Here is a 27,419-nt window from a genome sequence, read left to right on the forward strand (position 1 = left end):
CGTGGAACAGCAAATTTATGATATTTTTGACAGAATGTCAACCTCAGCTTCGTTTCCTTTTACTGCCGTCGCGTGAAAAGTCGTTAATGTCGGCCTTGTAAAGGAACGAACATCCATCATGTGACATTTCTGTGCGTCTCACGACTACGCTGCGCTGCTGATTTTCACGAGAGCGGCTGCCAGATTCCGTCTGTGAAGGAATGCGCAGCAATTCTTCGGATGCCTTCCGCAGGCAGAGTTGGGAGTCATTAGGGAAGTATCGACCAGTTACTTCGCCGCTGCACGATTCCGCGAGGAAACCTATTCTGTGCGTCAGTTGTATAGAGGAAGACTTTAAAACGTTTTCTGCCGTTTCATTCACCAAGTAACAACGGAATTTCCTTCGGCGGTGATGAAGATTTAACCTAATCTCCGCGCGAATCTTAACTACAGAGAAAGAACAAGTTCTAAGGAAGAAATTTCACAGTATAACATGGAACTGCATTGAAAAATGAGTTAGAACAGCTTAGCTGTAATATTATTGGTTGGTTCTGAGCACTATGGCCAGCCGAAGTGGCCCTGCGGTTCCAGGCGCTGCAGTCTGGAACTGCGAGACCGCTACGGTCGCAGGTTCGAATCCTGCCTCAGGCATGGATGTGTGTGATGTCCTTAGGTTAGTTAGGTTTAACTAGTTCTAAATTCTAGGGGACTAATGACCTCAGAAGTTGAGTCCCATAGTGCTCAGAGCCATTTGAACCATTTTTTGAGCACTATGGGCTTCAAATGGGTCAAATGGCTCTGAGCACTATGGGACTTAACATCTGAGGTCATCAGTCCCCTAGACTTAGAACTACTTAAACCACACTAACCTAAGGACATTACACATATCCATGCCGGAGGCAGGATTCGAACCTGCGACCGTAGCGGTCGCGCGGTTCCAGACTGTAGCGCCTAGAACCGCTCGGCCACTCCGTCCGGCTGCAATATTATTCACATCTCTTTATTCACAACTTATAAGTCCGTTAACAGCTGTGTTCTTGATATTTATGTATCCAAACACTTTCGTTTGAATACACTGTTATCGAGAACACAGCTATTACAAGCGTAAAAAAGGCATCTTCCCATCTAGACGCGCCGTATTTTCTTAGTTTGTGCATAAGTTCGCAGCGTTTTGTTTTACATGTCGGTATTCGGGTTGCTGTGAGTTTATTTGTCGATTGTTGTTTTTTGTTTGAAGTTCACTGTTGCTATTTGAGTCTATATATTGTCATTTTGTGATCAGGAGATCATTATATTAGTGACGTTAATGACTCTCCACGTTCATGAAGACCTTCGGGGTTTTATGAAGATCATTTAAACACATTAATCCACAATGATCCACGTCAGTGTACACGTGAACTGCCAAATGTGATGAACTGCAGTCATTCCATCATCGTGCAACATTTTCATGCATTGGGGAAGGTTCAAAAATAGGGTGAATGGGTACCGCACGCTCCAAGCCAAAATTATAAAAATCAGCGGGTTGCCATATGTGCATATCTGCTTGCTCATCATCAGTTGGCTCGTGAACAACACCGATCGTTCAACTCTTGTATCATTACTGGTGACAAGAAGTGGTGCCTTCATGGTAACACAAGGAAAAGTAAGGACTGGTTGAGCCGAAACAAAGCAGCAACTCCCCATACAAAGAACTGCGCCCATCCACAACAGACAATGTTATGCATCTCATGGAAGAGCGACGGTGTGGTGGACTACGAATTGCTTCCCCGAGGTGTAATCATCACTGCTGACATTTACTGTCAACAACTGAGAAGTCTTGCCGACGCAATCCAACAACGACGACCTGGAAGACTGCGTGAAGTGATGCTACTCAACAGTAACGCCCGCCCGCATTCTGTTGGACTGACAAAAAACACTATAGTCCGTGAGACGAGTGATTGGTACTGACAGTTCCGGCGGGCAGACGGCGCTGTTGCCGAACGTGGCTCACAGCACGCGGCGCCCTAACTGCTACACGCATTCTCTAGCAGCAGAAATAAAAGCGAGACAAAATACAAGTCGTATTGGTACGCGTGAATTTATTTAAAGTTGATGCTTGAAATATATAAACTCGAAAACTGATAAGAGCTATTTCGTACAAGTGTCTAAGATGCTGAAACATAATAAAGTTATTTGTTAAACTTCACAACTGAAATGAAAACTATTTTCGCAAGTTGTTGAACATTAGCAGTTTTGGTTTCCATTGTTAAGTATTAGCATTATTAATTTGTTCTACTACAAGCTTCAGAATAATTGGTCAGTGTATTAAGAGTTATAATCTGAAGAAAGTACTCACAATATGATGATCTGGTTGTAGATCGATAGCAAACTCCCTCCTTACATTCCTGAATACGTTGTAGTTACTGTAATGGAAAAACACCACTCACATCACTGTCAGAATCTGATTTGACATTGTCTTCCTCAGCACTACTCGAACTATCTCACTGCTCTCTCCCAGATGTATAATGAAATTTTCGATACATTCTTCCACAATCCCTTCGGTTTTGGCCGCCTCTCTGATGGCACTTGCAGAGCGGTTTACAATTTTAGCCCACGTCTCGCTTGTCACTTTATTAATAGCTGCTGGAAGGAGAGTTTCCACTTCAGAGATCTTGAATTTTTTATTATTTGCAGCAATGTAATTTTTTATCTGCGCCCACACTCCTTCAATTGCATTGAAGTGACAGTGGTATGGAGGAAGCCGAACGATTTCATGCCCGTGCCTTTTAGCAATCTCGTCAATTACATATGTTGGAAATTGGGGTTTCTTTTGTGCCACAATTTCGAGCAGTTCCGCCTTCCTTCAATCTTCTCTGAAATCTACTTTTCACCGTTTCAACCACTGAATGATATCGTCTTTTTTTGTTGCCAAGATTGGTGCCTTATCGTGAACAACGGAATGATAAGGCGCATTGTCCATAACAATCACTGATGGACTTGTCAGATTCGTCATAAGCGATGTCTCGAACCATTCTTGAAATACTACACTGTTCATTTCTTCATGGTAATCTCCCGTCTTTTTTGACCGAAACATTTTCAAGCAGTTTGGCACAAAACCTTTCGAGGTTCCTGCATGTAAGACAATAATACGCCCTCCTTTGCCAACAGGCACTGCCATTGTCCCCTCGGGCGTTCCATCATTCCAGCCTCTACGTAAAGAATGGCTGGCATTGACCCAAGTTTCATCTAACCACACTATACTTTCGAATTCCACACCCATGATCCTGCGCAGAAATCTGCACCGCCATGCAACTACATCTGTCCTTTCCATTAATATTTTGCTTCCGTTAAACAGTGAATAGCTGAAGCCTATGTCTTTCAACACTGTACGCAATGAAAATTTGCTCCGTCACCTGCTTATTTCTCGGTCGCTTCTTTCCTGGTGTGTGCAGCTTTGTTGTGCCACTCTCGTCACAATCTACACTATACTGTTCTTTCCCTATCTATACAACAGTGTTCTTACTTATTTTCAATGCTGCTGCAGTTCTCTTCACAACCTGAACAACAGGAATTAAGGGCCCACCTTTGTCCTTTTCTTTCTCAAAGTAATTCCTCACAGAGCACACGAATTCACGGGCCTGGGTGTGTAGCACACTTTTCTTCCTCCGTTTCACTTCTTGTGTTGGGCTGGTACTACCCGCCGCACTAGACATTGTTTACAACAAAACATAAACAAAGAAACACTAAAAACAACAAAAACGAAATAAACTGCGAATTCAACTTCAGACAAACGACGAACGACCGCACCGCCTGCACGCGAGACACTGGTAAGTTTCATAAGCGCGCGCGACCGGGTTTCAGAGCGGCAACGTGGCCCTTGCTACCCGCTCAAAGTCAGGCCGTCATTGGCTGCCTGCCTGCGGTCGCTAGGCAACGGAAAGACGCTACCGAGCTGTCAATACCAAAGACTCTTCTCCCAGACTATACACAGGAGTTGAGTTGGAAAGTCATTCGGCACCCGCCTTATTCACCTGATCTTGCGCCCTCAGATTTTCACTTTGTCAACTCTCTGTCGAACAATTTTCAGGGAACTTGCTTTCCGAATGAAAGTGCGCTCTGAACTCAATACTGCGTGATTTCTACAGTAGCGGAATCGAAAAGCTGCCCCAGCGTTGACAGACTGCTGTAAATAATGAAGGAGAATACATTATTGATGAGGTCTCTGTTACACGTGTCTGTTGTGTTTATTAAATTTACGGAAAACCGCTGTGTACTAATGCACCAACCCAATAGTATTAATTGATTTCCGAACAGAAGGAGTAAGTAAGCTGCATTTCTGGTTGAGAAAAAATTTAATGTGTGAACCTTATGAGCACACTATTAGAAACAGACAAATTTCAGTGTCGATGTAACCCTCTCGTTCTCGGCATCATTCTGTCTGGTAAGAAGTTAGGGATGACTGGCAATACGAAAAATATTATAAGTCTTGTACGAGAAAGCAGTAAATCGTGATTTGTTCAACTTTTCATCTTAGATTATGCCGGTTGAGTAACTTCTCCATCAGATAGACATCATGTTACAATTTCTGTCTAGTACGTAGTTCTAAATTCTCACGAGATGTTCAATAAGAATAATAGATATTTTATTAAACGTTTCTGTGTCGTTTAGCTGATACGTTCTGACGAATCCAGAGAGAGCTACCTTAGAGGTAAGAGTATCATCTGATTCGAAATGAGTGTGATATGGAGATCAAGAACGAAGTGCTCGTATTAAGAAGGGTGTAAGACAAGGCTGTAGCCTTTCGCCCCTACTCTTCAATCTGTACATCGAGGAAGCAAGGATGGAAATAAAAGAAAGGTTCAGGAGTGGAATTAAAATACAAGGTGAAAGGATATCAATGATACGATTCGCTGATGACATTGCTATCCTGAGTGAAAGTGAAGAAGAATTAAATGATCTGCTGAACGGAATGAACAGTCTAATGAGTACACAGTATGGTTTGAGAGTAAATCGGAGAAAGACGAAGGTAATGAGAAGTAGTAGAAATGAGAACAGCGAGAAACTTAACATGAGGATTGATGGTCACGAAGTCAATGAAGTTAAGGAATTCTGCTACCTAGGCAGTAAAATAACCAATGACGGACGGAGCAAGGAGGACATCAAAAGCAAACTCGCTATGGCAAAAAAGGCATTTCTGGCCAAGAGAAGTCTACTAATATCAAATACCGGCCTTAATTTGAGGAAGAAATTTCTGAGGGTGTACGTCTGGAGTACAGCATTGTATGGTAGTGAAACATGGACTGTGGGAAAACCGGAACAGAAGAGAATCGAAGCATTTGAGATGTGGTGCTATAGACGAATGTTGAAAATTAGGTGGGCTGATAAGGTAAGGAATGAGGAGGTTCTACGCAGAATCGGAGAGGAAAGGAATATGTGGAAAACACTGGTAAGGAGAAGGGACAGGATGATAGGACATCTGCTAAGACATGAGGGAATGACTTCCATGGTACTAGAGGGAGCTGTAGAGGGCAAAAACTGCAGAGGAAGACAGAGATTGGAATACGTCAAGCAAATAATTGAGTACGTAGGTTGCAAGTGCTACTCTGAGATGAAGAGGTTAGCACAAAAAAAAAATGGAGTCGTCATTCTTCTGAATGTGTTCTGTAGTCAGCCATATTCAGACAGCTAATCCCACTGATGCTTTGCGGAATGGTTCAACGTTCACTCTAAAAAAAGAAATTAACACCTTCTCGATATAGAAGCTGTTAGGTGACGCACCATTTGTTCAGTTTAATAAAGATGGGAAGGTAATCATTTGTGACCTTTATTTCGGTGTAATGATTTGTGAAAAGCAAACATTCTTCCCAAAAGATCCAATGTTAAAATCTTACCAGAAAAATACTGCTGTGCAACCTTGCTTGCCTTAGCTAGTGATCGGAGTTCAGGATTACCTATTCCAAGCCCGTCAATACTAGTGGAGCCTTGCGTTGCGTATGTGCGGTGTCCGATGTTGGTGTAAAACTGCACTCATGAGCAGCTGAAGAGACATCCTGGTGACAGCAGTAACGTGTTTAGGTATGAGATCCATGGCACACAGAAAGCTTTGCGCAGCCATCCTGATCCGGACCAGTCAATCGTCCACCGCAACGATGGAGACTGCACACCTCAGTCCATGCGTCACAAGTGAACCAATTACGATTGATACAGGTTATCTGGGAGGGTCACACAAGAAACCTCTTGTAGACTGAGCATTCCTTGAAACATTCTTGCCCAGTTCGGAATAATGATCTGGTTCATTATATGGCCGAAAGTTCTGGGATAAGATGAATGCATAGCAGGTTTCTGTTTCACCAGTGAGAGACGATGCTGGGCTTTTCAGTGGACCCACTTCATCTCGAGTAAACACCACCACAGCCTGTACCCGGACAGTGATTATTCTCTTGAAAGAGTTTTCTGGAGTAATCGTAAGACACTAACACACAGCAAACGAAAAAAGATGGAATAGTCGCTTCTTTCGAACCTACTTTGGCTTATCAAACAGATGGAATGAGCCTTTATTTGGTATTACCTGTGTCACCGCTGTGGGCTAATGCTTTAGAGCAGCGGAAAGACAGGAAGTTTCATTTCCCCAGTGGTACAATATAACCAACGAGCACTAGGCAATTCCAGAGATATAGGTGCCCTTCGAGCGTTTATTTTCAATGCCATGTTATGAAAGTCAAGTAACACATTATAAGCGTAACAGCAGGATAAAATATTGTTTTTTAAATATTGTACGGAGGAAGACTTCGAAATTTAAGTAGGATTTATTTATTTATTTATTTATTTTTACTCTTGGGTAATACTCACTTATTTTTCTGATATCCGTTCTGTTATTCCGTATTTCAAGTTCAACTTTTTTTGAATTGCAGTCTGTAATGAAAATAAAAGCACAGCTAGACTTGATGCTTGTATTATTCTATTTAAAACTTGTAAAAATCGACTTTGTGTCTCCAGTCTGTACTGTAGTTACACATTTCAAGTTCCAAATTATGAAAAAAAATTTAACCTGTAATGAGAATAAAAGTATCGCTTGATTTTGCGCTTTTATGATTCTAGTTAGAACTTCGGAAAATGGTCCATCTCTCTCTATTACAGAAAGAGTTGAAAAACAGATGGAGAGACTGCAGCCGATAGAGAGTGTCTATTCTAATCTTTTTATCATATATAATTTATCTTTTATTCCGATATTTTTATGAGTACGGTAATTCTCTGACGATGTTAGCCATGAGTGAAATGTCGATACTTTTCAATTGATATTGTGCCCCTAGTCGGACTAAACAAGATTCATAAAGTTTGTTATTAGTTTCTATTTTGTCTGGTCGATCGAAGACCTGCAGCCACTTGTGCCACTGTAAACAATGTTCTTTAGAGAGGTATAGCACCGGAATGTCCACTGCATGCAATTCCCTACGCAACGTTCGCTGGGAAACTGGTTGAGAGGGACCAGTATTCACTGGAGGCACCTACGGTATTTGCAACCGATTTCGATTGACAATGTGTGACACATCTCTCTGGCCCCTGTCAGTTAGGAATTTTTAACGACCACTGTTCTTATTCCGTGTTACGTGACTGCGAGTAGAACGCCAACATCGTACGTTGTAGACACGTTGGACAGTCCACGTTGATACAACAAGAATCCACCAAACACGATAGCTTCTTTCTGCCAGTCTGTCACGTCTCCGCGACGATATATTTTCCGTGCGTACAACCTACTGGCACGTACACACCACACCACGGGCATCACCTACGTCAGCAGTGGAGGGTGACAAAAGCTCCTGGTACCAAATCTACGAGGGTTACAACTTTAATAGTGGCAATTATTTATTTACAGCTCGTACAAAATACATACGTGTTTCAAAGTTTTACTGACGTTCAAAGTAGTCACAAGCACTGGGTATAACCCGTTGCCAGCGATGTGGAAGTTGTAGGATACTCTTAGCAGTCCCAGTTGTGTTAACAGTTCGAGCGGCGCGGTCTAAGCTGGTCGTAGGTTGTGTTCCAAAAATGAACAGCATAGAGACAGAAGAGTGACACTTTCTTTCTGCAGGAACTGACCATCATTTTGCACGACAGTACTCAAGCACGTACAGTGCAAGCTGTTACTGATTTGTTTGAGTGATTGGACTGCTAAGTGCTATAGCACCTACTGCACTCCCAATTTGATTTCTAAACAGAAGGAAACACTTCACGGCATTCGCTTGAGAACTGCTACAAATTCGTCGGGCAATTGACCGAGCGCTCGAACTGGCACTGCTAAGAGTATCCTACGACTTCCACATCGCTGGCAACGGGTTGTACACAATGCTGGTGACTACTTTAAAGGTCAATAAAACTTTGAAACATGTATCTATTTTGTACGAGCCGTAAATAAATAGTTGCCACTATTAAAGTTGCAACCCTCGTATATCATGTACACCGCTCGAAAGCGAACAGAGTGACCATTGTACCGTGTGGTTATAATTGAAGTGCAGCTACTCGAGTAGGTCCATTGTGGGCTGTGATTGTCGTATGGTTCAAATGGCTCTGAGCACTATGGGACTTAACATCTAAGGTCATCAGTCCACTAGAACTTAGAACTACTTAAACCTAACTAACCTAAAGACATCACACACATCCATGCCCGAGGCAGGATTCGAACCTGCGACCGTAGCGGTCGCGCGGTTCCAGGCTGAAGCACCTAGAACCGCTCGGCCACACCGGCCGGCGATTGTCGTATGCCAGCGAAACCTCGTAAATATTCTAATGCGTTAATGTGGAACAGATTTATTCTGAAAAAAATTCCAATTTTGGCCACCAGGTGCAAATCTGGCGCTGTATAGCATCTCTTCAATGTCTGCGGTGCTCATAGTCAACAAATTATAAGTGACGGTTAATAATAACATCAACATTATGTCTTCCTTATCTATTTGACCTTTCCAGCCCACGCCCCATTCCTAATCCATTACATATGGAAAAATTTATATTCGTCTTCCTTGCATTCACAGTATCAGATTTGCACCTAGTGACCGCAATTGGAACTAATTTTCTTTCCAGCGTAAATCGGTACCGCATAAACGCCTTAGAATATATACCAAGTATCGCTGCCATACGATAATAACAACGCACACTGGATATCAGTGAGTAGCTGCACTTAAATTGTAACTACCAGGTATTACTGGTTGAGTGTACCTGCAGAGTATTGTTTTTATGAAAAGGGATCCGTACAGATGAAAGGAAGGGACAGAAAAACATGTGTCTTTCCAGTATTCCCCGAGCCAGCTACGATGGAAGGCGACCACGGCATGTGCCACAGCGGGGGCGAAAGCTTTCTGTGTGGAAGCTGAACAGGGTAGCGCGGCCCAGGGGGTGGACAGCGCGGGCGCCGGCGGACAATCGATAGCTGGAGGCAGCGCGCCGAGTGCCGGGGAGGCGGCTGGTGAGAGGAGGCGGCTGCGAGCCTTCCGTAATGCAGCCCAGCGCCATCCGCCGATTTGGCGACCCCTCCATCTGCTCGTGCCGCTGTCGGCCTGTCCAGGAAACAGCCACTCTATCTAACACACTCTATTTGCGCGGCCGTACAGATTACACAAACACGTGCGGTTACGCGACTATAACAATGAGGCTTCATGATCACAAATGGAAACTTGGGTATACACATATTTCGTCGCATTTTACAATTGCAACCTCACTACGAAAGAGCAACGGTGAATTGCATCTCAGAGGGTACCTCCCATTGTACCACATACGTTATCTAATCAAAAGTATCTAGACGACATTAATATGGAGTGACGTCATAAGCGCGTGACTGCGTGTGAGATCGCTCTCTAAGTTTTCATCTATTTTTAGTTTTCAGATATATATTTTAACTGTTTTTGTGATAATATTTACTATATAAGTGACTTATTAGTGGTTTCTTCATTCACCTCTGCATTTCGTGTGTTGTGGCCTGATATTTGTGAGTGTTTCGTATCGAGCAACTTAACCTCTTACCCGTGTTTACATTCCGCGCTGACCAGTTGCAGCTGTAGCGGCGCATCGAAAGCTAAGTACTAATTAATTGTTTGTGTATAGTATTTTATTTAGGAACTTTAGTGGTCTTCAACCGGTGTTCTTGGTGTTTTCCGGTGAAATAACTTCAGAAGAAATTTTTGCGAACTGCTTTCAGTTTCGTTACTGTCATTAGACGTTTGATTTTCTTTCTGTGTTAGTATTTTGTTATATTCTCATTTGTTGTTGATTAATACTTTCAATAATAGTAGTTACTTCCCTTGTAGAGCAAGTTTGTGATAATTGTAGTCAGTTTTTAACATCTTCTTATTGTAGTAGCGGAACTTAGATAAAGTTGTTTTCTTGTTTCAATAATTGTAAAATTTTACCATGAGTGAGAAGTGTGGGCTTTGCCGTAGGTTTGTGAGTAGTGGATTGCGGTGTGAGACTTGTTCGAAGTATTTTCACTGGGGGGAATGCAGTGGGGAAGCCAGTGGGCATTCTGGTGAGATCCTCTCCTGGAACTGCAGGTTATGTAGCAAGAGTAAGTTGATAGAGGAGCAGGAGCGTAAGATCTGTGCCCTTCAGGTGCAGTTGAAAAACGCACAGGAGGAGCTAGATAGGATGAGGAGGGAGAAGGGGGTTGGGGAATGGGAGCTGGCTGTTGGCAAGAGATCTGCTAGGAGAAGGAGATTTTCAGATAGTTTTACTATTGGTGTTTGTAATAGATATGACCAACTGTCAGAGTCTAGTGGAGAGGAATCTCTAGTAGCTGTAGATGTAGGAAGTATGCAGCAGACCTCAGCAGTTACGGTGGCTAGGACAGTTGCAAAGTCTAAGAGAAAGAAGAAGGTTCTGCTGTTAGGTAGTTCTCATGGTAGAGGTGTAGGCCAGCAGTTGCAGGAAGTTTTGGGGAGTGAGTACCAGGTCACCAGCATTGTGAAGCCTAATGCAGGATTGGCTCAGGTGACTTTTAACATAGGGGGGTTATGTAGGGATTTTACTAAAGAGGATCAGGTAGTGATTGTGGGTGGGGCTGGTAATAGTATTGATAGGGATGGGAAGTATGACATAGATGGTGACCTGGAAAAGATAGCCACTCAGACTGGCAACACGAATGTGCATTTCGTGGAACTGTTTCAGCGTCACGATCGGCCTCATCTTAATATAGCCGTCAGGCGTAATAACATGAGACTTGGGGGTGCGCTGATGACAGAAGGCATGAGTCACATTTCAGTGGTGTCGGTGGAGTCTATCAGTAGGACGGGTTTCACTAGACATGGCCTGCACCTCAACAGGTATGGGAAGGGGAGGTTGGCAAAACTTATAGGTGACAGCATAGGTGGGGGTGGTGGGATCACTCATGGGAAAATTCCGGTAGTTGTGGGTGTTAGAGCTGTACCTTTTTTAGATTGAAGTCAGCTGATAGGTATTCCTGCTTAAGGGAAGTCTCTCTAACAAAGAAACCACTTTCTACAAAGCTTGGGTATCCGATTAATGAGGGAATTAGTATATTTCATCAAAATATACAAGGTATTCGAGATAAAGTTAGTGAACTGCTTATAGATGTTGACTCTGAAATTATTGGTATATCTGAACACTTCTTAAATAAGGAGATAATTCAGAGGCTTCCTTTACCAGGATACAGGTTGGCTGGCAGCTTTTCTAGGAGCTCTTTGCGGTGTGGGGGAGTAGCCATGTATGTGAGAAACGGTATCCCATTTGAGTCAATTGATGTTTCAAAGTACTGCACTGAAAAGGTGTTTGAATGTTGTGCAGGTGTGGTTAAATTTAGTGGAGCTAAACTTCTTACTGTTGTTATTTATAGATCCCCAGACTCCGATTTCACAACATTTTTGCTAAAGCTAGAGGAGGTTCTTGGTTCACTTTATAGGAAATACAAAAAGTTAGTTATATGTGGTGACTTCAATATTAATTGTATAAGTGATTGTGCAAGGAAAAGGATGCTGGTAGACCTCCTTAATTCATATAATCTTATGCAAACCGTATTCTTTCCAACGAGAGTGCAAGGGAACAGTAGAACAACCATAGACAATATTTTTGTTCATTCGTCATTATTAGAAGGGCATTCTGTTAGCAAAAAGGTGAACGGCCTTTCAGATCATGATGCACAAATTTTAAGTCTAAAAGATTTTTGTGCTTCAACACATGTTAAATATAGTTACCAACTTTTTAGGAAAGCTGATCCAGTTGCTGTACAGACTTTTGTAAACCTTATCAAGGAACAAGATTGGCAAGATGTTTATAGTGCTGATACAGTAGACGATAAATATAATGCTTTCCTCAAGACTTTTCTCGTGCTCTTTGAAAGTTGCTTTCCGTTAGAACGTTTAAAACAGGGTACTAGCACAAACAGGCAGCCTGGGTGGCTGACTAAAGGGATAAGAATATCTTGTAGAACAAAGTGGCAATTATATCAAAACGTTAGAAACAGTCAAAATCTAAATGCAGCAGCCCATTACAAACAGTATTGTAAGGTGCTTAAAAAAGTTATTAGGAAGGCAAAAAGTATGTGGTATGCAGATAGAATAGCTAAGTCTCAGGATAAAATTAAAACCATATGGTCAGTCGTAAAGGAAGTGGCTGGTCTGCAGAGACAGGTCGAGGATATAGAATCAGTGCGTAGTGGGGATGTCCGTGTTGCTGATAAGTCGCATATATGTACAGTACTTAATAATCACTTTCTGAATATAGCAGGTGAACTAAATAGAAACCTAGTCCCAACAGGGAATCATATAGCGCTCTTAGAAAAAAGTGTTCCGAGACTGTTACCTGAAATGCTCCTCCATGATACTGACAAGAGGGAGATTGAGTTAATAATTAAATCACTAAAGACCAAGAACTCTCATGGATATGACGGGGTATCTAGCAGAATACTGAAGTATTGTTCCACGTATATTAGCTCAGTACTTAGCCATATCTGTAACTTTTCCTTTAGCAGTGGTCGGTTTCCTGACCGATTAAAGTACTCGGTAGTGAAGCCACTTTATAAAAAGGGAGACAGGGATAATGTTGACAATTATAGACCTATTTCTATGCCATCGGTGTTTGCTAAAGTTATCGAGAGGCTTGTATATACAAGGTTACTGCAGCATTTAAATTCACATAATTTGCTGTCAAATGTACAGTTTGGTTTTAGAAATGGCTTAACAACTGAAAATGCTATATTCTCTTTTCTCTGTGAGGTTTTGGACGGATTAAATAAAAGGTTGAGAACGTTAGGTGTTTTCTTTGATCTAACGAAGGCTTTTGACTGTGTTGACCACAAAATATTACTGCAGAAGTTGGAACATTATGGAGTAAGGGGAGTAGCTTACAATTGGTTCGCCTCCTACTTTAAGAACAGAAAGCAGAAGGTAATCCTCCGCAATATTGAGAGTGGTAATGATGTTCAGTCCCAATGGGGCACTGTTAAATGGGGCGTTCCCCAAGGGTCGGTGCTGGGGCCACTGCTGTTCCTTATTTATGTAAATGATATGCCTTCTAGTATTACAGGTGATTCAAAAATATTTCTGTTTGCTGATGACACCACCTTGGTAGTGAAGGATCTTGTGTGTAATATTGAAACATTATCAAATAATGTAGTTCATGAAGTAAGTTCGTGGCTTGTGGAAAATAATTTGATGCTAAATCACAGTAAGACTCAGTTTTTACAGTTTCTAACCCACAATTCAACAAGAACTGACATTTTAATCAGACAGAATGGGCATGTTATAAGCGAGACGGAACAGTTCAAGTTCCTAGGCGTACGGATAGATAGTAAGCTGTTGTGGAAAGCCCATGTTCAGGATCTTGTTCAGAAACTAAATACCGCTTTATTTACCATTAGAACAGTATCTGAAATAAGTGACATTTCAACACGAAAAGTAGTATACTTCGCATATTTTCATACGCTTATGTCATATGGTATTATTTTTTGGGGTAATTCTTCTGATTCAAAAAGGGTATTTTTGGCTCAAAAACGGGCTGTTCGAGCTATGTATGGTGTAAGTTCGAAAACCTCTTGTCGACCCCTATTCAATAGTCTGGGAATTTTGACATTGCCCTCACAGTATGTATTTTCTTTAATGTCGTTTGTTGTTAGCAATATTAGCTTATTCCCAAGAGTTAGCAGCTTTCACTCAGTTAATACTAGGCAGAAATCAAATCTGCATGTGGAATGCACTTCCTTGACTCTTGTGCAGAAAGGAGTGCAGTATTCTGCTGCATCCATTTTCAATAAGCTACCACAAGAACTCAAAAATCTTAGCAGTAGCCCAAACACTTTTAAGTCTAAACTGAAGAGTTTCCTCATGGCTCACTCCTTCTATTCTGTCGAGGAGCTCCTGGAAGAGATAAAAAATTAAGCAAATTCCAGTGTTACATTCTTGATTTTCTTTATTTAAACTAACGACTTGTTTCATTTTATGTGTTTCTACAATCGTGTTATAATTTCATGTATTGACTCGTTCCATGACCATGGAGACTTCTCCTAAATGTGGTCCCATGGAACAATAAATAAATAAATAAATAAATAAATAAAATCAATCCATCACCTTTATAACGTCTGGGACATTGCTGGAGACATGTTCAGTGAGGCTTCAATGAGGTATCTGAATGTCTGTGGAGGAATGACAGTCCATTCTTCCTCAAGAAGCGAAACCACAGAAGATAAAGACGTTGGACGCTGGGAGTCTGGAAGAGATACGACGTTTTTACTCATCCCAGAGTAATTCATTTGGGTTCAGGTCGGGTGTGGAAGACTACACCCATCTATTATGCCTTTTCTAATATGACCACTTCGTTTTTGGACTTTAATTTCTATTTCTCCCATTTGGTCTTGAACATACAGTATATTACACTACTGGCCATTAAAATTGCTACACCACGAAGATGACGTGCTACAGACGCGAAATTTAACCGACAGGAAGAAGATGCTGTGATATGCAAATGATAAGCTTTTCAGACCATTCACACAAGGTTGGTGCAGTGGCGACACCTACAACGTGCTGACATGAGGAAAGTTTCCAACCGATTTCTCTTATACAAACAGCAGTTGACAGGCGTTGCCTGGTGAAACGTTGTTGTGATGCCTCGTGTAAGGAGGAGAAATGCGCACCATCACGTTTGCGACTTTGATATAGGTCGGATTGTAGCCTATCGCCATTGCGGTTTATCGTATCGCGACATTGCTGCTCGCGTTGGTCGAGATCCAATAACTGTTAGCAGAATATGTAATCGGTGGGTTCAGGAGGGTAATACGGAACGCCGTGCTGGATCCCTATGGCTTCGTATCACTAGTAGTTGAGATGACAGGCATCTTATCCGCAAGGCTATAACGGATTGTGCAGCCACGTTTCGATACCACGAACAGTTCGACGACGTTTGCAGCAGCATGGACTATCGGCTCGGAGACCACGGCTGCGGTTACCCTTCACGCTGCATCACAGACAGGAGCGTCTGCGATGGTGTACTCTACAACGAATCTGGGTGCATGAATGGCAAAACGTCATTTCATCGGATGAATCCAGGTTCTGTTTACACCCGTGTTTGGCGACATCGCGGTGGACGCACATTGGAAGCGTGTATTCGTCATCGCCAAACTGGCGTATCACCCGGCGTGATGGTATGGGGTGCCATTGGTTACACGTCTCGGTCGTCTCTTGTTCGCACTGACCACACTTTGAACAGTGACGTTACATTACAGATGTGTTACGTCCCGTGGCTCTACCCTTCATTCGATCCCTGCGAAACCCTACATTTCAGCAGGATAATGCACGACTGCATGTTGCAGGTCCTGTAAGGGCCTTTCGGATACAGAAAATGTTCGACTGCTGCCCTGACCAGCACATTCTCCGGATCTCTCACCAATTGAAAACGTCTGGTCAATGGTGGCCGAGCAACTGGCTCGTCACAATACGCCAGTCACTACTCTTGATGAACTGTGGTATCCTGTTGAAGCTGCATGGGCAGCTGTACCTGTACACGCAATCCAAGCTCTCTTTGACTCAATACCCCGGCGTATCAAGGCCGTTATTACGGCCAGCGTTGGTTGTTCTGGGTACTGACTTCTCAGGATCTATGCACGCAAATTGCATGAAAATGTAATCACATGTCAGTTCTAGTCTAATATATTTGTCCAATGAATACCCGTTTATCATCTGCATTTCTTCTTGGTGTAGCAGTTTTAATGGCCAGTAGGTTATTCATCTTTCACTGTACCTTTACCTATTTTCTGAGAATTTCGAACACGTTGCATCATTTTAGATTTTCGAACGCGTTTTCACGACCGATAAATCCAACGAACGTGTATTGATTTTTCTTAAGTTTTTCTTCCATTATCAACCGAAATATCGGAACTGTCTGTCTGCTGCCTTCACCTTTCCTTAAGTCAAACTCATCGTTAAGATGATTGGACGATAGTCCTCCCACCTATCTGTCGCTGGGTATGGTATGTATGATATTTTGCCAAGTCCGTTGACGTCTATCATCAAGCATCTGCCGTTTCAGATTTTCGGCATTCCCGTTACGCTTTTCTATGGGTCAAATAAACACGTGACCATTCGTACTGCCCTTCTTTATATACGTTCAACATTCCCCGTCAGACATATTCGGTATTAGTGTCTCGCACCTCAGTAATATTATACGATGGACTACACAGTTTTGTAAGCAGTCTCCTTTGCGGAATGACTAAAATTTCCCAGTATCCAATCAATGAAACTAAATATCCAATCTTATTGAGTGAATGTGGCCAATCTATTTCATATTTCGTGTCAAAGGTAACTACTTATGGAAAGTCTCACTACTTCGGGATATCCTGATCAAAAACACTCTACAAAGATTTAACACAGTATATGCATATAATTACTATGAGTAATGTTAGGGTTGATGGGCGACTGGGATAGACGAAATACATTAACAGTATTTTGTAGTTGAGATAGTTATTTCCTGGTTCAAGGAAATCCTCAGAGATACCTCAGGAGGAAATATCATCGAGTGAAAATAAAAAGTCAGTTAAACAAACTTTCGTGTTCGGTTTTAATGTCACTGGATGGTATTTTATGGGTGATATTAGCAGAACTCATTTTCGGCACATGATCTTGAATCTGTTGCGTAAATCATTTAGTCTGCCGGCCGGTGTGGCCGCGTGGTTCTAGGCGCTTTAGTTTGGAACCGCGCGACTGCTACGGTCGCAGGTTCGAATCCTGCCTCGGGCATGGATGTGTGTGACGTCCTTAGGTTAGTTAGGTTTAAGTAGTTCTCAGTTCTAGGGGATTTATGACCTTAGATGTTAAGTCCCATAGTGCTCAGAGCCATCTGAACCAATCATTTAGTCTATTACTAAAAAATCAGATTTAATAATTTCACTACATCCTTCCGTATTTCCTACAACTCCCTTATGTGTCCGCACCTATGCAGATATACATACTAAAAGAAGATGAAAATAAAGACAATAATCAGTAGACAAGTTATATAACTCTTATACTCTGAAAAGAAAGCATCTGAATTTTCAAGGGTCTTGCACACTGCACATGCGTCTTTTCTGCATAAATTACGGTTTATAATCTTGAAATCACGAAGCGTTCAGGACTCATGTTTGATATGTACTACAGAAAATGGAACAACGCAGGTGCACATGATCTGTGACAGAGTATTACCAGCATAGGTTGAAAATACCGCTTCAGTTGTAACGATCTTACATGCTGTGACGTCTCCCGGCAAGACATTTACAAAATCGTTATAATATTAAAAAATAATAAAAATAAACATTTATCTGTATTATTATTATTATTATTATTATTATTATTATTATTATTATTTCATTACTATATGAATGGTTGTAGATTATGTATAAAAGGAAATAACAATTTTTCATTTTTATGTTTGTGCAATATTTATGTATCTATATTTCACAAATAACGTCTGTGGTCGGAGAATGTACGTATCGAAGCAGACAATGATAATTAGAAATAATTACAAAGATGCATATTAAATTGCCTATAAATAGTGGAGGTTAAAACATTACTGTCTTTGTCTTCTTGTAGCCGTTAAAGTTGTAGGAGCCTGTGACGCTCGCTTGAATGCTTAGGTAGCCTTCGTTTGTCCTTTGATCGAGAAAGACGCCATTGGAGGCTGATATTTGTAAAAGGTGTATACATTCAATTTATGTTGATTTTTTGAATATAGAAATTGTTAAAATTATTATCTGTAATAATTTATTGCTAGCTTGCCGAAGATTTCATTCCACGATCTTAGCCGTTTTCAGCATATTAGGCATTTTCCATGACGCAGAGCCGTGCAGCGATCGCGGGAACCGCTGCCGCAGCAAATTCAAATTAAATTGAATGAAAGCAGTTTTCCCGTAATATAGCGGGCAGGTAACGATACATTAAAATTATCCCTTTCAGCTTCCTGGAGACTTCAGATGGAAATTGTGGATTTTATTATGTCATTTTCAGGCGGACATGGGAATCTGCTATTATGTTATCAATTACGTAAATTGTTCATGAGTGATAAAATTTTAGCTGTGTGTGATCTAAGACTGCTGTGCAAAACCTGTTCTGGCTAATAACATAAAAATCAAATTTCATTTTTTTTAGTTTCATGATCTCATGTTAGTCATGGCAGTTAATAGTGTTCATATATTTTTAAAAAAATCCACTGCAGCTTTTACGTTTAGTGAACATAGCATACTGTAACTTCCGTACAGGTAATAAGAATAATTTTCAGTGCATTCAAAGGATGAAAGTAGCGAAGGTCACTTTTTTATTCCATAATTAATCACAGTATGATACCATATTCCATATCTAACAAGCCAGATCAGTGTCATATAAAAGTTTGCAAATTAAAGGTCGTACGTCCACAGCAGGAAATCTGTCAGTGTTTCCCCACATAATACGTCAAAGTGCACAAGTTAAAATATTTTCAACTGCAGAAACTAATAGTGCTCGCAACAATAAGCAATATAAAATTAATTAAAATTTAATGCCTTATAAACTGCATATAAAGTAAAAAGGGTGTGAGGTGGGGATTACGCGACAGTGCCCATCACCAGGTGTGATACTGAAAAATAAACAAGAGACCGAAGCTAATAATAATTTTTACGCGCAATAGTAAATATGGGAAATCAAAAGGAAGTACCATACAACATTTTAGAAAACAGTGATCGGGATAGGTGCGGTAAAACCTACGTCAAAGTCATAAAAAAACCTTGCAACTGAAGCAATATTTTCAACCCCTGCTATAATGCTCAGTTACGGATGTTCCTCCAGCAAGATTGTTAACATGTTACTAATTGTTAATACGTTGCACATACATGTACGAACAATTGAACTGACAATACCTGCGTGTACTTTCACAAAACTATGAATGTCTATCGGTTCACGAAAGTCAGACAAGAAATATTCGTCGTATCAATTTGTGGGTTCCAATTTCTACGTCAAGGACACGATTCTGGTCCCCTTTAAAAACTATTTCCTTAATAGTTAGAATGAATGATGCGTCAGATGGAGGGCCTGTGTGTAATTTTCTTCTAGTCCTTCCGATATTATGGAACACAGACGTACACATTTGAGCTAGGGGACACCTCAGCTATTACCAAGCGTTCTGCGGTTGGAATCTTAAAACGCAACTCACAGAATCAGCCCGTCTTACTTCAGTCATCAACTGTAACTCAGGAGATAAACCTGACCACTGGAACCATACCACAGTAAACATCTGTAACGCTGTCCATCATCTCCCTCCCCCCCACCCTCTCTCTGCCCACCTCCTCCCTCACCCATCTCTCTCTTCATCTCCCCCTCCACCCTCTATCTGCTCCGCCCACTCTCTATGTTCCTTTCCTGTCCATCCTCCCTCTCTGTGGTCTTCAACTTCATGTATTGTTTTTGTCAACAAAACCATGATTGGGAATTGAAGTTGCTTAAAATGAATGGGTAAATCGGTTGTAATCATTGGTATATTGGATATGAGAGACCTCTCCTGCTGCTGGTTGTGTGAAGATAGAAGCTTCAATGACAGTATTTCGCACAGTTTTCATCTGCGAACGAGTGGTATTACAAACTTCCGGACGACTGGGATTCTGTATTGGCATTCTGGCAATATAGCTTCCCTGTTTCCTGTTAAAACCGACTGCAAGGAAGAAAATAAAAGCCGGCCTCTGTGGCCGAGCGGTTCTAGTCGCTTCAGTCCGAAACCGCGCTGCTGCTACGGTCACAGGTTCGAATCCTGCCTCTGGCATGGATGTGTGTGATGTCCTTAGGTTAGTTAGGTTTAAGTAGTTCTAAGTCTAAGGGACTGATGACCTCAGATGTTAAGTCCCATAGTGCTTAGAGCCATTTGAACCATTTTTTTGAAGAAAATAAAACAGCACAAAGTTGTGAATACAATTTTTGTTTAAAAGTGTGTATGAAGGAGAAACAATTCGTGAAATCAAATTGCCTTCTCTTAGTGAATGGAGTGCACCCCACGATTGTAATACAACCTTCGAAATGGTAAAGAACAACAATCAGTCATCGTTTCCGTTCTAGCTTTGTCAGAGCAGATCCGTATTTCAACCAGTGACTAGCCATTATCAGTGTCGTATTTCGGAGTTGTTATACATGCTCCAATACGACTGCAGCTCTCGTTCAGGTTCTTGTCGCAGTTCACTCCGATGAACTGTGACAAGGGCCTAAACAACAGGTGCAAACGTACTAGGGCATGTATAACAACTCCGAAGTACTGCACTGATAATAGCTAGTCGCTAGTCGAAATCTGAATCTATTCTGACAAAACTAGGACGGAAACGACGAGTTACTATTTTGAAAATTTGTGTTTTGGTTAAATGCTCTGCTATCGTTGATAAAAGTGACTGTGAGAAAGAAAACGAAACCGCACATTCTCACAGAACTGTATCTTATTTCTACCAGTAGATTTTAGCAGAAAACTTGTACATTGTTGTTTAAAAAAATAAGTAACATGTGTCTGTCTGAATGTCTATTAAAGTATCATGTAAAAGTTTCAAGTAAATTGGTCAAGACCTTTCCGATATTTTGCCTATATATATCAGAGTGACAAGAACCTGAACAAGAGCTACAGTCGAATTAGGACATGTATAACAACTCCGAGATACGGCACTGATAATGGCCAGTCACTAGCTGAAATACGGATCTGCTCTGACAAATCGGAATATATACCACGCACATTTAAAATATGTAATTTATGTATGTCCGAATGTTTATTAGAGCATCGCGTAAAAATATGGAGTCAATTGGTAAAGAACTTTTCGAGATATCCGTATTTGCTAATATATTGGGTGAAGCGGAATTCGCGCACTCGGACTTCGCAGCGCGAATCCTCACATCCCAGCGATAAAAAAAGGTCTCACAAAATTTCGTCTGGCCGATACATCCGGCAAAAAAAGTACGTTTAAAAGTGGTAATCTGGCAACACTGTAATCACATGTTTGGCAACTACCTCTGTCTGCAGATGCTCGGCGTTTTGTGCAGTTGGTGCAGTGGCTAGAGTTTTGGGTTAGCACGTAGGAGGTCGGTGGTTCGATCCTGGGTTTATTTGGTAAATGTAGTCCAGGTGGTACGGCATCTGGCATCTTAATCGTCAACAGCGATTGCAGCGGGTCCTCTAGAAAACATTTGCAATTAAATACTGCAATCGTAGAAATGGAAGATTGATCAGCTTTGAAAGAAGCCCTTTCCATGTAGTGGGCGTGAATTTATTCGCATCACTTTATTTACTAGATGCGAAACCTGTTCTCTTTATACCCTCCTCCAGTGTTCCCATAGATTAGTACCAACTATTATTCTTGCCTCGTTCAGGTCCATTACATTTCGTTAGGGCCTTACATTACCAGAAGGACTAGCAACGTGCTTTCCAGATAATGTCCAAACTCGGTTAGTATTTGTGTGTGTTATCACCATGGTACCACTAATTATGCCTGTCAAAAATGAGTCTGGTTACTGAATGCTGTTTAGTACGTATCTCAATACGCTATTATTATTATTATTACTATTATTCTATCGATGGGATTGTGGAAACATCATGTCTATTACTGTTAGGGAAACTGTAATTGGAAACCGAACATTTCGCAATTAACGGGGTCGGGATGAATTATGCAGAACAATATCTGTAAGAGGGGTTATGCACGTTAGGTGGATCAGTGCGCAGGACTGACGGTGTGTTTATACTGTATGTGCTGTCTACCAGACAGGGTCTGGTTGCGAGCGGAGTAACGCGCCCGTGGTAGACTCCAGTGTACAATCGTGGACAAAACGAGCGAGACCCCTCGCCTTTTCGTTATGCTGATCCGCACAGCTTTAAAGGCTGCTACACAGCATAACAGGCAAGGCGACGAAGTGCTACCAATATACTATGCACAGGCGTGAAATTGAAAAACTATCCGAACTTTGTCAGACTGTTTTCAATCATGTGTAAGACTACATTAATGCTGATTAGTTCAAATAGTTCAAATGGCTCTGAGCACTATGGGATTTAACATCTGAGGTCATCTGTCTCCTGGAACTTAGAACTACTTAAATCTAACTATCCTAAGAACATTACACACATCCATGTCCGAGGCAGGATTCGAACCTGCGACCGTAACAGTCGCTCGGTTTTGGACTGAAGCGCCTAGAACCGCTTTGCCACAGTGGCCGGCAATGCTGATTAGTATGTTAAGCACAACACGTAAATACAAGATATAAGTGAAAGAAGAAGCTCTAATTAGTGTGAACTGTATTAATAAAAATGAAGTTCAGTTTATTGAGATAACATAACTGTTTTATTAAGACAAAGTACCTCAGATTGTTACGAATTAGCAAAATATTATGCGCATTCGGCCGCGGAACGGTCTGTGCCAACGTTCAGACCAGTCATACTGGATTACTGTAGCTGACCTACCATGAAAGTGTGCAAATTTAGCAATGCGTGAAGATTCATAACGAAATTCAGTAAAAAATATTTCTGTGCCACACTTAAGTCAATTCAACTATTGACAGAAGCGGAAAAAGCAGGCAACAAAAAGTATGAAATTCTAGAAGAGTTTCGTATTGACATCAACAGGGAGCCGGTCAGAATAAAGGTAGCAGTAAAACGTATTGACGGCGCAAGAATTTCTTAAAATTGCTTTACTGATAGTCTATCTGCCTTCATCGAGATTAGAACAGAAAACAAACCAGGCCTCTCTTGCAGTACCAAACACCTTTCACTACACTAGCAGACAACCCAGGCAAACAGCCCTCTATTATTACCCCAGACATGAAGAAGCCAACAATTTCGCAATGAAAATGGCAAAATGATTTGCAGTTTCTGTTGCATAGAGCTTTCTGGACACAAAAACATGAATTTTCTACCTTTATGTCGCCGCTCATGTGACAATCATTCGGAATGTTTATCGAAATAACAAAATACCGTTACTAGTGAGTAAATTTAGTTGGATAATTCTGCACCACCCCAGGAAATAAACGGCGACATAGCTGCCAAACGTATTCTACAATGTTTCGAATTCTCCATTAGACTCGCCACAGCGAGAAAACATTCATTAGCCGAAGTGTTTCTTAAGCTAGCTAGCAATGGGAATGCTAGCACTTTTAAAACGCATTGGCATTAATACTGGGATCTGAATTATCACGTGTATAGGCAAATGGACTTTATTTGCATTCCTGTAAACGGGTTTTGGTTCGAAAGCGTAGCTACGATTAATATGCTGATGTATCGACTGCAACTAGAACATTTCGAATAAAGAGTAGGGGGAATTATTTATGCGGCCCTCATCTTCAGTGACTGTCGTAGCTACTTTCTTTGTTAGGATTTCGTCACTTAAATCGGTAAAAATGGAATCCTACTAGTCTCACTTTCTTGACCGTCTGTCTGTCTACCCACCTCTCAAAACCCGTTTACCTCGAGTAGACCTAATAAGCGGAAATGTATCGCACTTCCTGCGATATACGGTCCCTTGGTGGTGTAAAAAAGTGAGCTTCTATGTTAGGATCCAGTACTACTGGTCTGAACGATGACACAGACCGTTTTGCGGCCGAATGCGCATAATATTTTGCTAATTCGTATCTATCTGGGGTACTTTGTCTTACTAAAACAATTACGTTATCTCGATAAGCTGACATTCATTTTTATTAATACAGTTCATACTAATTAGCGTTTCATCTTTCATTTATATCTTATATTTACGTGTTGTGTTTAACACACTAATCAGCATTAGTATAGTCTTACAGATGATTGAAAACAGTCTGACCAAGTTCGGATAGTTCTTCAGTTTCACGTCTGCGCATAGTATGTTGGTAGCACTTCGTCGCCTTGCCTGTTATACTGTGTAGCAGACTTTAAAGCTGTGCGGATCAGCATAACGAAAAGGCGAGGGGTCTCGCTCGTTTTGTCCACGACTGTACGTGCGTACGTGTATCGAATTTTCTCACTGTAAACCTCTAAACCAGTATCGAAGACGTATGGCATACACAAACGATGAACATGTGGATAGGCTTCTGGTTCTTGGTGCATCTAATAACTGGGTTGGTGTTGCCGCTCTTGAATATGCTGCTAGATATCCTCTTCGACGCCATCCAGATAAAAGCGTTTTCCACAGTCTGGAGCTGCGCCTTTGGAGGTCAGGTTCTCTCCTTCCACCATCGCGTAACAGAGGTCGTCCACGGATTCGCACATTCCAGCTACTGAGGCAGCTATTCTGGAGGTCATACGCCAAGAACCTCAGCGAAGTACACGTAGCGTAGCAACGCAGCTGCGTGACTCGCAATGCACAGTGTAGTGTTACAAGAAATATGGTGTTTAAGATATAATGAAATTTTGTGTGTAACTTCGCAACAGAATCAGAGATTGATTGTATTGTCTTATCGTAACAAGTCACTGTAATGATTATTTCACCTGATATTTTTTTTAATATCTAACATTCTTTGGATATAGAGCAGCAGATTAATTTATTTGAGATTGGTAGGAAGCAACATTATCATTTCCGCGCATTTTCATGGCCGCGATGCAGTCATACCGGGATCGACACTAAGGGACCAAAAGATTTACTGACTTTAAAAGAAAAACAGCACTACTCAATTTAAAAGGGATTGATTCAGAAACGACAGGAAAACGATAATGTTCCTCCTGCCTCAGTGCTGCGTTCGGTCCATCAGCGTGATCGTAAGTTCTGGAGATAAACTGATACAAAATGATTAACATTCATGTAATGACGAGATGGAGATAAGGACAATTTGTCTAAATAAGCACACTTCATATGTAACAAACGTTTTTAAATGCGACGTACCTTTTTTATATTACAGCTGGGGCGTATTAACATAAGGTTTGCACATAACAGGCAATACTTGAGAGTAATGTCCTCTTGATGGTGCCTGCTCGTAATTAATTACATAAACATATATGATCTCTGATTGAGAAGATAATTTAGCACATTTACAGAATATTTTTCACAAATTATAAAACACAAATTGCGGAACGCAGCAAATCCGCGTCCGACTTTCTTGGAATAGAAACAGTAAAAGGTGAAGCGCTCAGGGCTTCATTAGTCTTGACACAACAGAATTCTTTTAATATCATTAATTGATACGTGTACATAGAGATTTACAGCCGCCGCGCGGGAGCAGCAAAGACAAAGAATGATAGATTCTGTCGCTGCTAGGCGACGGTTCATTTCTTTTACATTACAATTGTTCGATAACTTCAGGCCATCAGGCGTTTACTATAGAGCGTATACTAATGTTTGTGAGGCGAAAATTACCAATATTACAACACTCGTTAACATGCTACAGAAGCATGGGCTGCACCTCTATCATTCCTTTCACGCGACACCTGCATCCTACAGGTCGCCATCAGAGGATGCAATTCTGTGAATGGTTCCAACAACAACAGGAAGCCAACGATGACTTCGTGGACACCGCAATATGGCCGGTAGAAGCAGCATTCACTTGTGAGGGTGTCTTCAATATGCACAATGCCCACGATTGTTGTTAGGTTAACCCACACGTCACCTGCGAACGTGGATATCAGTTTCACTTTGGTATCAATGTGTGGGCCGGAATATAGGGCGACAGGTGTTTGGGCCCCTACATGCAGAGGATATGGTTCCAACATGATGGTGCACCTCCACACTCTGGAATTAATGTGCAACAGTATTTGGACAGAACATTTCCAGGGAAATGGCTCGGACGTGGAGGTTCATTTGTATGGCCACCGCGTTCACCTGTGGAGACACCTCAAGGAGCACGTGTACTCCTTCGGCGAATGTGGAAGAATCGGTAGCGCGTGTTGATGCTGCTCTTGTTACTGTGGACGCAGCTTTGCTGCGAAGGGTCCAGAGCTGTATGATCCGGTGGGTTGCGCTATGTTTGAACGTGCAGGGAGGTCGCTTTGAGCATCTGTTGTTCTGAGGACAACGTATTCTGTTGTGAAGGCCATACGGTCATTAACATGGAAATTAGTATTGTCACTGGTTGCTAATAGGCGACATATCAGTGCTCATATTACCTGTGTTATAAATGACAAGTAGATGTTGTGTTATTTTATTGTGCTGTCATCTTTAGCATCTCGAGATTGATATTGTTTCTGTAGTTATTCTGTCCTATGACAGGTCATTTTTTCAACTGTCTATTTCTTATTTGTCTAACCACGTATTTGTTATGTTCAGCCAGCCGGTGCGGCCGTGCGGTTCTAGGCACTACAGTCTGGAACCGCGTGACCGCTACGGTCGCAGGTACGAATCCTGCCTGGGGCATGGATGTGTGTGCTGTCCTTAGGTTAGTTACGTTTAAATAGTTCTGGGGGACTGATGACAACAGATGTTAAGTCCCATAGTGCTCAGAGCCATTTGAACCATTTTGTTATGTTCAGCGTTACAAAATGTTGTAAATTTAGGATACATGTGATCTAAGAAACGGTGTATATTACAATATGAAATGTCAAAATGAAATTAGTAAATTAAAAAAATGCGCCTCAACCCAGCATCGAACCCTCGTTCTCCTGCATGCTAACCCAAAACCCTATCCACTGCACCAACGGTACAGAACGACTACCATCTGCTGACAGAAGTAGTTACCATACATGTGGTTACAGCGTTGCCAGATTGCCACCCTTTAACGACCTTTTCCTGCCGGTTGAACTCGCCGGACGAAATTTTCTAACAGACATTTTTTTTTTATCACTGGCATGTGAGGAGCCGCGCTGCGAAGCCTGATTGCGCGAATTACGCCTCAACCTGTATATATGTATGTATACCGTGTATGTTAAAACGTATGTAGCCTAAGCCCATCCATACGTTTGTTAGAATATAGTGCAAAAATTTGCAGTACAATAAGCAAGAACTTTTCGAGATTTTTGGTAACAAAGTCAGACAACGACTTCGCTTTATATAATAGTATAGATTCCATGCTTTTGTGCTTTTCTAACTACAGAAAAAATGTAGCAATTTTTAGATATGTATTCAG

At 41.5% G+C, this 27,419-nt stretch overlaps 1 protein-coding gene across 1 annotated transcript in view; it reads left to right on the forward strand.

Annotated features, from left to right (window-relative positions):
• The window catches only part of LOC124775739, a 300,224-nt gene that overhangs the window by 115,112 nt on the left and 157,693 nt on the right, over nt 1–27,419 (forward strand). The gene's annotated exons all lie outside the window — the stretch shown is intronic.

Source organism: Schistocerca piceifrons, chromosome 2, assembly GCF_021461385.2.
Source record: "Schistocerca piceifrons isolate TAMUIC-IGC-003096 chromosome 2, iqSchPice1.1, whole genome shotgun sequence".
Lineage (NCBI taxonomy): Eukaryota > Metazoa > Arthropoda > Insecta > Orthoptera > Acrididae > Schistocerca > Schistocerca piceifrons.